General features: G+C 35.9%; 1 protein-coding gene across 1 annotated transcript in view; it reads left to right on the top strand.

The window, feature by feature from the left end:
• Positions 1-14,751, top strand: part of dpyda.1 (dihydropyrimidine dehydrogenase a, tandem duplicate 1) — a 236,397-nt gene that overhangs the window by 188,126 nt on the left and 33,520 nt on the right.

Raw genomic sequence — 14,751 nt, 5'->3', positions numbered from 1 at the left:
ATTTAGAAGTATGGCTTTGATTTTTTTTCCCATAGTTTTTTATTTTATTTTATTTTATTTTATTTTATTTTATTTTATTTTATTTTATTTTAGTCTGTTTACTTATTGCTGCAACTCACTTGTGTGTTTCTCTGTATAGTATAGTATAGTATTTTATATTCTCACACAGCCACAAAACATAAAAAGAATTTATGTTGTTGGACTTGAAATTTAAGGCCTCGTTCCATATTTGGTCCCGCTGACCTACTAAACTAAAGTTATAAAAAAAAATAAAAATAAAAAAAAAACCTTTTTTTTGCAACTTAAATTTTCCATTTAATGGGTTTTAGATTCACTGCAGAGTGTCTGTACGTGGCATGTAGCGACTGACAATTAAAAGTGCTCTGGGAGGTTCCTTTCAATAGCTGAGCTGAGCGCTAAGATGTGTGTATGTGTGTGAGTATTGACCTTCCTGAGAGTGCATTAGCACAGTGTCATGGAGTGGGTGAATCAGGGCCCCTTTGAGAGCTGCAGGATGTGGCCATGGATGTGTTTGCCTGTCTGCCTACCATTTTCAGAGAGAGAGAATGCAGCACTCGGTTGTTCCCATGAGAGACCCCCACTGTGTCAGTTATGCCCCTCTACTACGTTTTCACTTCTTTTAAAGGGATAGTTCATCCAAAAATGAATGCGCTGTCATTGCTTACTCACCCGTAGGCTATTTTGTTCTAAACCTCTATGACTTTCTGTTTTCTGTGGAAATAAAAATATTTTTTAAAGGAGATCCTGCCAACTCCAATATAATGAATAAGTGAAAGAGGACTGAATCTATCAAGCTTCAAAATGACAAAAATGTGCAATTAAGGTATGTATGGCAAACAATTCTAACAGGTTCAGTTTACTTAAAGGGATAGTTCACCCTAAAATGAAAGTAATCATTTACTCACCCTCTTGTTGTTCTAATGCGGTATGCCGTTCTTTCTTTTTCAGACCACAAAAATGAGAAATTAAAAAAATATCCCGTTAGCACTCATCCATATAATGGCAGTGAGTAGTGACCAGCATCCAGTGTTGGGGAAAGTTACTTCTAAAAGTAATGCATTACAATATTGCGTTACTCTCTAAAAAGTAACTAATTGCGTTACTTAGTTACTTTTTATGAAAAGTAATACGTTACATTACTTTTGCATTACTTTTTCTCACCTGGGCTGAACTTGCTAATTTGGTTTTTAATAACAACAAAAAAAGTTCTATTTTTTGTGAATGTTAAGGCCCTTTCAAACCAAAAGTGAAATGGGCCTCAGGCTGAAGGAAATGCATATTTACTCCTGTACAGTAGAGGGCGCAGCTCAAACAAACCTTTCAGCTGTGCTGCCATTCTGAATTAAAGAGAAGGAAGTTCAACACTGTTATTTCTAAATCTAATCTAAAGTAATTTTTGCTTCTTAGTATGGTTGAATTAGATCATTGAAGGTCAGCAGCAAAGACATTGGATAATAAAGTGAGATTAAATACATAAAGTATATTTGTGTATAGTACAGGTTTGCGAAAAATTCTGAGATTGAGTTTTTATTCATTTTGAGGGATCCTGAATGTATTTGTGCAAGTGAAATGAGTAAATGAATGTTCACATTTAGTCTAGAACTACAATAAGCGCACATAACACCTCTGCACTTTATTTGTCTCAGCATGGGGACAGGAGAGCTGTCAGTCAATAAATGTGAAAAAGTAACTTGTGTTACTTATTTGAAAGAGTAACTTAGATATTTTGTGTAATGCGTTACTTTACTGGTTACTTGAAAAAGTAATCGGATTACATAACTCAAGTTACTTGTAATGTGTTACCCCAAACACTGCCAGCATCAAGCTTTAAAAAAAACTATCACAGAGTGGTCCCATGCAACACATGTCGTATAATCCAAGTGTTCTGTGGGTTTGCAATAGGGTTTGGTTGAAAACAAACAGAAAATTGCTATATTGAAAAGAGTAGGTTGTTCAACAACGTCTATGTTCCATAGAATAAAGTATGGATTTAGAAGGGGTATTTTTGTTATTCCTTTAACATTTTATGTATCACTAAGATTTTATTCCTTCAACCCTCAGAGAAAACACACCTGTGCATCGGTTTCTAACCCCTGTGGCTCCAATCTCACCTCATCTTTTCCCAACATACCCATAATGCCTCATTCTACGTGCCTGTTGTTGTGATTGTCATGCTGAAGGTAACAGAAGCATGATCGTCTACCGGCACGTTTGAGCGCTGCGGTCACCCGCGGTACGTTCAGCCACATTACTGTCAAATGCAAAAGCTCACACTCGGAGTACACACTGTTTTGGTTTACTAGTTAAACAACCCTCCGAGAGTTTCGACACAGATGCGCTGCCGCATAAAGAAGAAAAACAGTCCCAGTTCTGAGTCTGTGGTTCTCGCTCAGGTCATAAATGCATCGTCTATGTGAAGGGCTCTTGGGAAATATGTCGAGTTTGTTTGCTTGTGTTTTTCTTTTTGCTTTTTTTATATTTGCATCTAGCTAGATCAGTGCATTACCTCCTGCTTGGTACGTACGGAGCGGAGGTGATATGGTAAGGATGCAGGGAGCTCTCGGCTGTTTAATTTGCGGCCTGCCGTGTTGGACAGAGCACGGTACAGTAGGTCTGATTAATTAAATTCGCCTCGCTCAGGACGGATTTCTCACCGCTGTCAAGATTTCAATTTTATGTTAAATATTCTCTAAAGGGCAGGCCCTTAAATCTTATGGGCGGGGAGCGGCAGTGGGCTGTGAACATAACCATAGGCTAACTACTAATGATAAGAACACGAACCAGAAGAGGCGTCTATAACGCACTCGCTGAATGAGATTGTCAATCACTCCTGAGACCATCGACCCAGTAAAGGACCAAACAGTCAGAGCGAAATGTAGAAACATGAGCTTGAGACTTTGACATCGGCGTGTCAGGATTCAGTGTATAAATAGATGTCTTATTCATCATAGAATAATTAATGTGTTAAATAAAGGAGCTTGTATGTAAAGGGTTATAAAATGCAACTAAAGTGAATACATTAAATATAATAAATAATAATACAATACACTACCATTCAAAAGTGTTGTTTTTCTTATGTGCACCAAGTTTGCATTAAATCAAAAAACTGTAACACTTGAATGTGAAATATTATTACAATTTAAAATAGCCTTTTCTATTCTTTTTCCATTCTTTTTTAATGTATTTTAAAATGTAAGTTAGTTCTTTGATGGCAAAGCTGAAATCACCATATTTTTATGAATATATATATATATATATATATATATATATATATATATATATATAAAAACCCTAAAACATTTTTAGGATTCTTTGATGACTAGAAATCTTGAAGAGAATTTATGTAAAAAAAAAAAAAAATAAATAAAAAAAAATATATATATATAGCAATATAAATGTCCTTACTGTCATTTTTGATCAATTTAATGCATCATTGTAGAATGAAAGTATTAATTTCTTAAAAAAAAAAAAAAAAAGGCTTACCGACCCCAACCTTTTGAATGGTTGTGTACATTACATATATTATACTATAATACTGTTAAGTCTAAAAGTCTGACACCATTGAAAATCTGGGTTGCAAAATCTTATTTAAACCTGGAAACATGTTAAAATAAAAGTTTTAGGATATTGAAAACTTTTGAACACGAAAACATGAAAATTTTGCATTATTTCTTTGTCATTAATCAAAAATGGAGCTTTTTTGGAGCTTTTTTAGTCAGTGATCTATAAATATATCTTGATTTATTTATGCAGCAGCATAAGTGATTTCAGTGCATGCTTCATCCTCATTTGCATCATAATTGGATTAGTATTAAATAGGTGCGAAATTTAGAACAGGTTACAGTACATGGCTTTGCACATCTAAAAGTAATAATGAGTAGTTTAAGCGTTAATTACAGCACATCATCCACCCCCATACCTTATTTTGTGAGCTGGTTTTTATAATTACAAAAACCTGCTTTTGATTAGCGGTAACTGTGTATTAACTTGTACCGTAACTTTTCAGATTTCTACAACATGATGTTGTTAATATCCAGCTAAATAATAAGGGTTGTGTTCTTATTCTAAGCAACTTGTACAGGTTTGTAATTCAGGCTTTCAGGCCATGAATAAATATCTGTTAAACACAGGCTGTGATGTTATTTAACATTCGTTTCTATTTGATACAATTCATTTCGACCTTATGCATCCCGGTTAGGTAAACAATAACTTACAATGTATAATCATCTGCCAGTTGCATACATTTAATAGTGAAGCACAACGATATTTAAAAATAAAACAACTGTAAGGGTGATATGGCTTTTATTCAACAGTAATATGAGAATTTAATGTTGGATATCTTACATTTTAGATACAAATTTTGTCTGTTTTTGTGAGAAAATCATAATGGTTAAAAACGAAAAGCTTTGAAACCACCGCTGCTATTTTCAATGTTAGGAAAAGTTACTTTTAAAAGTAATGTGTTACAATATTGTGTAACTCCCTAAAAAAGTAACTAGTTACATTAGCTACTTTTCTATGGAAAGTAATGCATTACAGTAAGGTATTTTCAATGTTGGGGCCAGTTACTTTTAAAAGTAATGTTACAATATTGTGTTACTCCATAAAAAAATAACTAGTTACATTACTTAGTTACTTGTTTATGGAAAGTAATGCATTACGGTAAGGTATTTATAATGTTGGAGAAAGTTACTTTTAAAAGTAATGTGTTACAATATTGTGTTACTCCCTATAAAAGTAACTAGTTACATTACTTAGTTACTTGTTTATGGAAAGTAATGTATTATGGCAAGGTATTTATAATGTTGGAGAAAGTTACTTTTAAAAGTAATGTGTTACAATATTGTGTTACTCCCTATAAAAGTAACTAGTTACATTTACTTAGTTACTTGTTTATGGAAAGTAATGTATTACGGCAAGGTATTTATAATGTTGGAGAAAGTTACTTTTAAAAGTAATGTGTTACAATATTGTGTTACTCCCTATAAAAGTAACTAGTTACATTACTTAGTTACTTGTTTATGGAAAGTAATGCGTTATGGTAAGGTATTTTCAAAGTTGTGGCCAGTTACTTTTAAAAGTAATGTTACAATATTGTGTTACTCCATAAAAAAATAACTAGTTACGTTACTTAGTTACTTGTTTATGGAAAGTAATGTGTGACGGTAAGGTATTTTCAATATTGGAGAAAATATGCTTTTAAAAGTAATGTGTTACAGTATTGTGTTACTCCTTAAAAAAGTAACTAGTTGCATTACTTAGTTACTTTTTATGGAAAGTAATGCGTTACGGTAAGGTATTTTCAATGTTGGGGCCAGTTACTTTTAAAAGTAATGTTACAATATTGTGTTACTCCATAAAAAAATAACTAGTTACATTACTTAGTTACTTGTTTATGGAAAGTAATGCATTACGGTAAGGTATTTATAATGTTGGAGAAAGTTACTTTTAAAAGTAATGTGTTACAATATTGTGTTACTCCCTATAAAAGTAACTAGTTACATTACTTAGTTACTTGTTTATGGAAAGTAATGCATTACGGTAAGGTATTTATAATGTTGGAGAAAGTTACTTTTAAAAGTAATGTGTTACAATAGTGTGTTACTCCCTATAAAAGTAACTAGTTACATTACTTAGTTACTTGTTTATGGAAAGTAATGCATTACAGTAAGGTATTTATAATGTTGGAGAAAGTTACTTTTAAAAGTAATGTGTTACAGTATTGTGTTACTCCCTATAAAAGTAACTAGTTATATTACTTAGTTACTTGTTTATGGAAAGTAATGCGTGACGGTAAGGTATTTTCAATGTTGAGGAAAGTTACTTTTAAAAGTAATGTTACAATATTGTGTTACTCCCTGAAAAGTAACTAGTTACATTACTTAGTTATTTTTTAGTGGAAAATAATGTGCTACGTTACTTTTGTCACTTTTTTTCACCTGGCTGAGGCTTGCTATCTTCCAGGCCTTGCAGGTGTTTTTGTTGTTGTTGTTGTTGTTGTTTTTTTTACTGAGAACGTTTTTTTGCAAGTGTTTAATGCAGTAATGCACTTAACAACATATAACATACACCTTCATTATATAAGAGCCAGTGTAACATGCTTGATTGTTGTGGTTGTAGAGAAGAATGTACCATGTTTTTTTTTTCCACTGCATGTTCTTTATCAGCTGCAGGAGGTGCTGTGCTTTGTCAGTTTCTAAAGCACCAGTCGTGTTGTAAAAGGAAGCATTTCTGCTGAGATCGTCACACACTTCACAATGTGCAGTGGCCTTAACTGACCACAGACGCCCAGCATGCTGACCAGATCTCTGAATTATGCATCAGTCCCTGACCACTAGATAGTACGCAATGATACCAGAAACACTTTCCATAGTGTCACATACAAAAGGCCATGTAGTACTGTTTAAGGAGTGCTCTGCCTTTGCTGGTTCATAAACACATTTTGGCTTTTTTTCCTACTATTTTGCATTATTGTGACCTGCATTGAGGTAAATTCCTTGAGTATCTTGACTTGGGATGTGATGTTTACAAATAATTTGTGTATTTTATGCAGTTTGCTGTCAGTTTTCAGTGTGTCAGCAGATGTTTTTGAGACTGGCGGAGATGACTTTGTGCCTCTCGCCTTTTTCAGAAGATTCTGGCACGTTACTTTGTTTAATCGGATAATTGTATAAATGTAATGCCATCATTTCATCAAAGAGAAAAGGTGAACTGATGACATTTTCCCAAATGTCAGAGTTATCTTAAGTCTTTTATTACATCACATTTAAACGAGGACACACATTCGCCATCTCCTGATGCTACACTGTAAAAAAAATCCCGTTGTTTCTACGGAAAAATACCGGCAGCTGTGGTTACCAGAATAATACTGTAAAAATGACATCAAACCGTAAACATACTTACGGAGTTACATGTGAATTTTACATTTTAAATATGTATATTTAACATTGGATTTCAGTACACTGTAAAAAAAATCCCAGTAAAATTTACGGTAAAATAACGTATTTCATTAACTGATATAATGTTAATTTACCAACCTAATGAAGTACTAATATCTGTTTTGTACCTTTATAATACACTGACAGTCACCAAACACAGTGGTGATAAGAGTCACATGATGAATCAAAGTTCATCACAAGCAGCTTTTCCACAAGCTGAGAAGGACAGCACTAACATATAGAAGGTGCACACAGTGTCATTCACACACACACTAAACACCATCATGGTAACATGCATGAAATTTTAAAAATGCAATAAACATTAATTTAACAACATTAGATGTAACATAAAACCCTAATGTACATAACTGATTAGAAAAAAATTAGAAAAACTAAGAAGAAACAGTTATTTCAACAAAAATATATAAAATGTGAAGTGTCACGCAGGGAATTGTGGGAATGTCAATTTACGGTTTTTCACTGTAAATTTTACAATGAATTGTTATTTTTCACTTTCAAAAACTGTGAATTTAACGGTATTTTACCGTAAAATTACATTAAATGTACCGTTAGATCTATTACAGTTATTCACCGTATATAGTATGGAAACTTTCTGTAAACCAATTAACAGTTTTTCACCGCAGCATTTTTACAGTCTTTTACTGTTAAAATCACGGTAATTTTTTACAGTGTATTATTATAACATGAAATCAGGTATTCATAGAAATTGCTTATTATACTAATGTGACTGTCAAGAAAGACAGTGGATGGGTCCATCAGGGAGACCAGGTGGTTGCCCTAATTCTCTTTGGCTACATTCACACTGTCATGTCAATGTTCCTGAATCTACATCTTTGCTGATCCTGGGACAACATTCCAATCAACCAATCAGATTTGAGGGACAAGTTTACAGTTTATGTCAAGTTTAGGCTTACAACCAGGGTTAGGTGCTTCTACATCAGTGTTATTCACCTATCATTTCCCTATGATTTTAGGGATACGTTATGGGTAGGGTTAGTGGTAGGGATAGGGTTAGAACTACATTTTCAGACAGGAATGTTGTTTCAGGATAAACAAAATATGTTGATCGAGGAGCACATCTTACTTGGCAAAATCACGGTAACCAGTCAAGCCATGAGTTCATCCATCAAATCTTCATTAACCGACAGCAGCTTTTATATCTGGATGAAGGGTGGAGCATTTAAATTGCTCGTAGAACCCAAAACTGATGGGAGTAGCTCCGATTGAAAAAAGTGACTGGATTTAAATCTAACAGATGACACAGTGCACATATCTCTGTCACCGTAAGTTAACAAAACGACACATGAAAACCTGCAACACTTGGTTGGCACATGTCTCTCTCACACTGTATGATGTGACAGACAATGTCTAGTTACGTTCACACAGTTAAGGACTCAAATACAAGACTGAAAATTGTGTTCCTGTGTGAACGTGGCCTATGATATTCTGATCCTTACACAGCAAAGTAATCATGTTCTTTGTCTAGTTTTCTATTAAAGGGGACATATCATGAAAATCTGACTTTTTCTGACATGTTTAAGTGCTATAATCGGTCCCCGGTGCATCTACCAACCCAGAAAATGTGAAACCTAGTAACCTACTGTAGTAACTTTGTTTTGCCAAGCCTTTCTCTGCAAGCATGTAAAAAAACTACCTGCTCAGATTTCGCTCCCCTAGTGACGTAGGAAGGGCATCTTATTACAATATTACCGCCCCTTAATCTGCGCGTTTCCACCAACGTGGCAAAAGTTTGAGCAAAGCATGCTGACTGTTCTGTTGTTGGCTGCACAGACACTATTTAGAGTCTCGTTAGCTTGGATAGCCTGCAAGTTGAAAGCTCGATTGCTAAAAAAGGAGCTTTTCTGTCTTAGCGATATTTTGGAAAAAATATTATACCATTCACAGCATTTGATAGCAATCATAACTGTTAGCCTGCATGGTGTGTATGGCTCTGCTTGGCAAACAGGTACGCTGTGTATAGTGGGCATCTATATGGGTTTTGCACAAAAGATTAACATGACGGCACATGCTAGTCGATGAGTTGAATCAACTCCACAGCAACTACATAAATTTATCCACTAACCATTCAGAAACGTCCAGTTTCATTCTAAAAGTTGTAACTTCTTCCTGAGTCTCTCCATCAGTGTTCCGGTTTGAACAATGTAAGGCTGAACACCGTTACTGACAATCGTCATTTTGGCTGCGTGAGATTCTCCAGCTTTGTTGTTGTTGAGCAACCAAAGCGTGAGCTGCCCTCTTTTGGAAAGGGGGCCAGGAGCAGCAGCTCATTTGCATTTAAAGGGACACACACAAAAATGTCATGTTTTTGCCAAATAGGGGCAAATTTCAAAAGCTATAATAAATGATATGTGGGGTATTTTGAGCTGAAACTTCACAGACACATTCTGGGGACACCAGAGACTTATATTACCTCTTGTCATAATAGGTCCACTTTTAAAAAAATATCTGAACATCCTTAAATCCAGATCAGTTTAATTGTATTTTTTTTTTCATTTTTATTCAAATTATATTCAAAGAATGTATGTTTTTCTGAGAAAATTGATGCAAATTGTTTTTTTACCCTCATTGTATGCATAAAACCAGACACATTTTTGGAGGTTTCTGCTTAAAACAAGACAAAACTAATGGCCAATTAATCCTCGAAAACAAACTCTTATGCAGTTTTCCTTCTCACATTAATTCATCTAAATTAAAGTTGTTTATTTAGATATTTTTTACCAGAAAACAAGACAAAAATGCTGCTTAACAATTTTTTTCTTTTTTGCTTTAGTTTGCTAAGATGTTCTGAGTGGTTTTTAGCATGTTTCTATGTGGTTGCTCGTATGTTCTGGATGGTTTGTTAATGGCCTAAAAGAGTCCACTCTTAGTGTATATGATGTTATTCTGTTTCTCTAAAGATTCTTTATGTGATTTATTATATTTTCACCAAGTTTCTTGTCCATGTAAAACAAGCTCATTTAAAAATTAAAGTAGCATTCATGTCTATAGTGCAAAAAACGGTGTGAGTTTAATACTTGGAGTTAGAGGTCTATTCAAATCCCTAACCCAAAGAACGACCGACACTAATAGTGAAGCATCACCAGCCTTAGCAAATTCCATTAATTATGGAAATCTGAATATATAGATATGGAAGACGAATATTTATGGCAAACCCAGTGGAGCTCGTCCGTTCTCTGTGAGCATTACCCATTAGTCATTAACACAGTATGGTAATGATGGGTGTGCTTGTTTGACGTCTCCACCATGCCCTCCAGCTCCTGCTTTTCATCTGTATTTTCATCTCTTTCTCCACGACTTCTAATTCATCTCACATCTGATTCCACGTTTCAGTTTCATCCACAAAATACAGATTTGTGAAACCTTCTGCAACCTTTTTGTGTCAATAACTTATGTTCTTCTGGTACAAACGAACAGCATATTTCCTCAGCTTCAATTACCATTCCCAGCATTCTTTCTCTGTGTGTGTGTGTACGCTTGAGGGAGTTAGACAGGATGTTCATTATCATACCATAGGTCAGGTCTGTGTGTATTTCCCTAATTGCCTCTCCTTGTACGTGATTTTTTTTTTCTCCTATTGCCTTTCTTCTTCTTGTTTGATGATGCCAAATTCCAGGCCTCAGTGTCCTGCCTGATTCCTCCGTACATCCGTCTGTGCTCGGAATTATTCATCGGGATAGCAGGTGTGACGTGCAGCGTTTCAGTAAGCGCCTCGGACTGACCAGAGATGAGAAGCTTTCTCGCCCCCCCCCCCCCCCCACTTCATCCCGCAAACACAGACCCTCTAGTGACCTGACGACGATTTCTGCAAGACTAACCATCACAACACGCCACACAACATGTTTTTACATCATATGGAAACAATGAGGCTTGTTGTTTCCCACTAATAAAATGAAGGTCGTGAAGGAATTTGACACAATCTGTCAATCTTTCTATCCCTCCCCTACTTCTTTTTAATTTATTTTTATGTCCATCGGAGTCTCATAAAAGCATTTTTCCCCCCATGTGTTTGTAAACAGCACCGGGGTGACAGGGTTCTACCTGTGGAGAAGCTGCAGTTGTTGAGAGTACCTCATCCATTTCTAATGCAATTAGAGGTGTCAGTATCTCCTCCTGAGAAGCGCTTCCTGCATGGCCACTGAATAAGGTTCCTCCTTCCATTTAAATCCGCTGGATTAGATTTGAGTGTCAGCTGGCAGACCTGCTAAGTGTCCCCTGACTAAGTAGACTGAAATGTGTGTCAGTATATTACATGGCTTTTCAAATACTCTGTTTTTCATTGGCTTGTGCACGGAATGTTGTTGCAGAAGATGGATCGACTGTGTGTACATACTTAAATTACATTTTTTTTATTGCGAAGTAACTAACTTTGAATTCACTAACCCTAACCCTAACACTTTTAAAGGGTTAGTTCACCCAAAAATGAAAATTCTGTCATTAATTACTCACCCTCAAGTCGTTCCACACCTGTAAGACCTTTGTTCATCTTTGAAAGACAAATTAAGATATTTTTGATAAAATCCGATGGCTCAGTGAGGCCTCCATTGACAGAAAGATTTCACACTTTCAGATGCCCAGAAAGTTACTAAAGACATATTTAACAGCTCATGTGACTACAGTGGTTCAATCTTTATGTTATGAAGCAACGAGAATGCTTTTTGTGCGCCAAAAAACAAAATAATGATTTATTCAACAATATCTAGTGATGGGCGATTTCAAAACACTGCTTCATGAAGCTTCAAAGCTTTATGAATCTTTTGTTTTGAATCGGTGGTTCGGTGTATCAAACTGCCAAAGTCACGCCCCCCAGTGGTGAACCATTGAAATTTCGAAACACTTATGATGTAACAAAGTCGTTTACTGAAAATACGTGACTTTCATGCTCCGAACCACTGATTCGATGATTTTAACTGCTGATGAATGATCAAAACAATGACAGCCAATCACAATCCATCCTTGTTTAATGAGCTTGAGCATTTAAAACAACAGACGACAAAACTTCAGCACTCACTTAGAATAAACAGAACGATAATGGTTTGTTCAAAATATTGCTTTTTTATGAAACTTACCCACACTCATGTGTGGATTAAAAAAAAATTAGCGCATGAAGTTAGAATACTTTTTTTGTTGTTGTTAAAAAAAGATGCTTTGTTCCTTTTAAAAAATATTCTGGAGGCCATGAAAATTTTGTGAAAATGATCAAAATGCTGGAGGTGGCTGGCAAATTGTTAAATAAATAAAAAAATGCTGGTGGGAAAGAGTTAAAAATGCATTACTGTATGAAGAAATTAACATGCTAGTATTGTTCACTTTTTACTCTGAACCCTAACCTTAACCTTATTGTAAACTGAAATGAAAGTAGAAACAAATGAGATATTGTTGTCATATAGTAAGATTATAGAACTATAGGCTGTGTGTCCACCAAAGCGTTTTTTCCAGCTCCGAGCGTACTTTTTAAATTGTTTTCAATGGGAGCGCCGCGTTTTTTAAACGCAAGGAGCGTATAAGGGGCCGTTCACACACAGAACGCGTCTTTGCGTCTAAAAACGCGACGCAAGGAGTGGTTTTAAAAAAAGCGCAGCGTAGAACGCGAGTGTCTCGAGATGCGCTTTTGAGACGTGAGGCAATAACGACAACAACGGAAATAATAGAAATAGGTAAACAGCAGAATTGACAGATATAAGTTTTGACATGGAAAAAAGAAAATAAGATAATAATGAGCGCCTCCTCCGCCATGTTGCCGTCATATAAAACAGTTGTCATGCCAACTTGCTACTGTAAACAGAAGCTTGCAACGTTCGCCCCGCCTCCGAGTTCTTCTGATTGGTCCACTGTTTTGGAACTGACATTGATGAGCGGCGCTGCATGTAAAAGTTTAAATTCTTTTAACTTGACACGGCGTCTTAAAAACGCGGCGCTGATGTGAGAGGCGCTGCAAAAGACGCGAGACGCGAGCGTAACGGTCATGCACGTCTGTCAAGCGCGTGTTTACATAGAAAAACAATGGGAAAGTAGCGCATTGGAATAGAAAAACGCGTTCTGTGTGAACGGCCCCTAATAACGAGCCGCTGAACGTCTTTTTTACGCTCAAGCGCTGAGAGCTGGGCGTTTTTTACTGGTCGCCTCGAGTTGAAGAATGTTCAACTTTGAGTAAAACGCTGCGCTCATCACTGTCACTTTTTAGCCAGCCGTCCAATCAGAGTGGAGGAGGGGCGGGGCAAATACAACACCGACCAACCGTCACAACATTCTTGCTGTATAACGACATCAACAAGCAGAGAACGGAACAAAATGGATGAGAAATTAATATTGCTGGTCTCCGAACATACATAGCAAGTAATTCCACATTGTGTCAACATTTTTAGTCTGAAACAAATTACCTGCAAAATCAGTTACAATTAAGTAACAGTGCCGCGGATATTCCGTATCATAGCAACAAAGCGTCTCAACTGAAAAAAACGCTGCGCTCACAGACGTTTTACGCAGAGCGCCTAGCGTTTTCAGCTGGCTAAAAACGCTCTGGTGGACACACGGCCTAAAATTAATGTGAATAGATTAATCCAGAACATTTTCTATGTTCTTGCCACTATGATTTTATAGTGTTTTATGTGTATTGCTATGTGGTCGTGGGCAGTTTTTAGTGTGTTGCTAGGGTGTTCCGAGTGGTTGCTAGGTGATTAAAGTTTAATACTTAAAGATAGATGTTTGTTTAAATCTTTAATCCTAACTAGGAGCTAAAGCAATAGATATTTTGAAAGAATTTGATGAGAAATGTTTGAGAACATCTTTCAATTTTTCTTATATGCCAAAAATAATTAGGATATTAAGTAAAGATCATGTTCCATGAAATTTCCTACCGTAAATATATCAAAAATGTATTTTTGTGAGTGGATATGCATTGCTAAGGACAACTTGCTTCAGTTGGACAACTTTAAAGGCAATTTTAAAGGCAATTTTTTTGCACCCTCAGATTCCAGATTTTCAAATAGTTGTATCTCTGCCAAATATTGTCCTATCCTAACAAACCATACATCAATGGAAAGCTTCTTTATCCATCTTTCAGACTGACCCTTATGACTGGTTTTGTGGTACCGGATGACATATGAGATTGCTTATATCTTTTTCTTCGGGTTAAAAAATTATTTTCATTTAATCTCATCGCTGCTGTCTAGGGGAAACAACTGAGATGTTAAAAAGAGATAATTTGTGGATTTTTCTTTCCTGCAAGTTTCTTTTTTTTTTTTTTTTGTGGAAACACACAATATCCCTAATTTATGTTATGTATGATAAATGTGCATCCTGTGTTTGAATATATTTGCTGCTGTTTCACATGTTCTGTAATATACATGGAAATGCCGACATTAACTTTACATGCTTCTTCAGAGAAGATGGACTGAGACGGTGTTCCTTTAACGCGAGTCCTCTGTATCATTAATAAGGGTCATTTAGCGTGTGGGAGAGAGCGCTGGCCCGCGCTCTTTGTCTTTAGTGACACCAGCGCCAAATGAGGAGAGACAATGTCTCCCACTGATCAATGAGGGGAAAAAAAGGCTGCCAGTGAAATGAAGTTAAATCTAATGTGATAAACGGCCCCGTCTGTCAGCGGGATCAGATCAGAGGTTTTAATTTTATTCAAGACATTGCAGCTCAGGTAAATAAATAAAGGGTGTAATGTAAGGAGGCGCAGCGCTCCCTAGAGAATATCAGTCTGAAATTTTAGAGGATGAGACGCCGTTTAACGAAGATAATTTGT

Source organism: Megalobrama amblycephala, linkage group LG22 (assembly GCF_018812025.1).
Source record: "Megalobrama amblycephala isolate DHTTF-2021 linkage group LG22, ASM1881202v1, whole genome shotgun sequence".
NCBI classification, from domain to species: domain Eukaryota; kingdom Metazoa; phylum Chordata; class Actinopteri; order Cypriniformes; family Xenocyprididae; genus Megalobrama; species Megalobrama amblycephala.
Note: the sequence above shows the minus strand (reverse complement) of the source record. Positions and strands in the feature narration are given on the sequence as shown.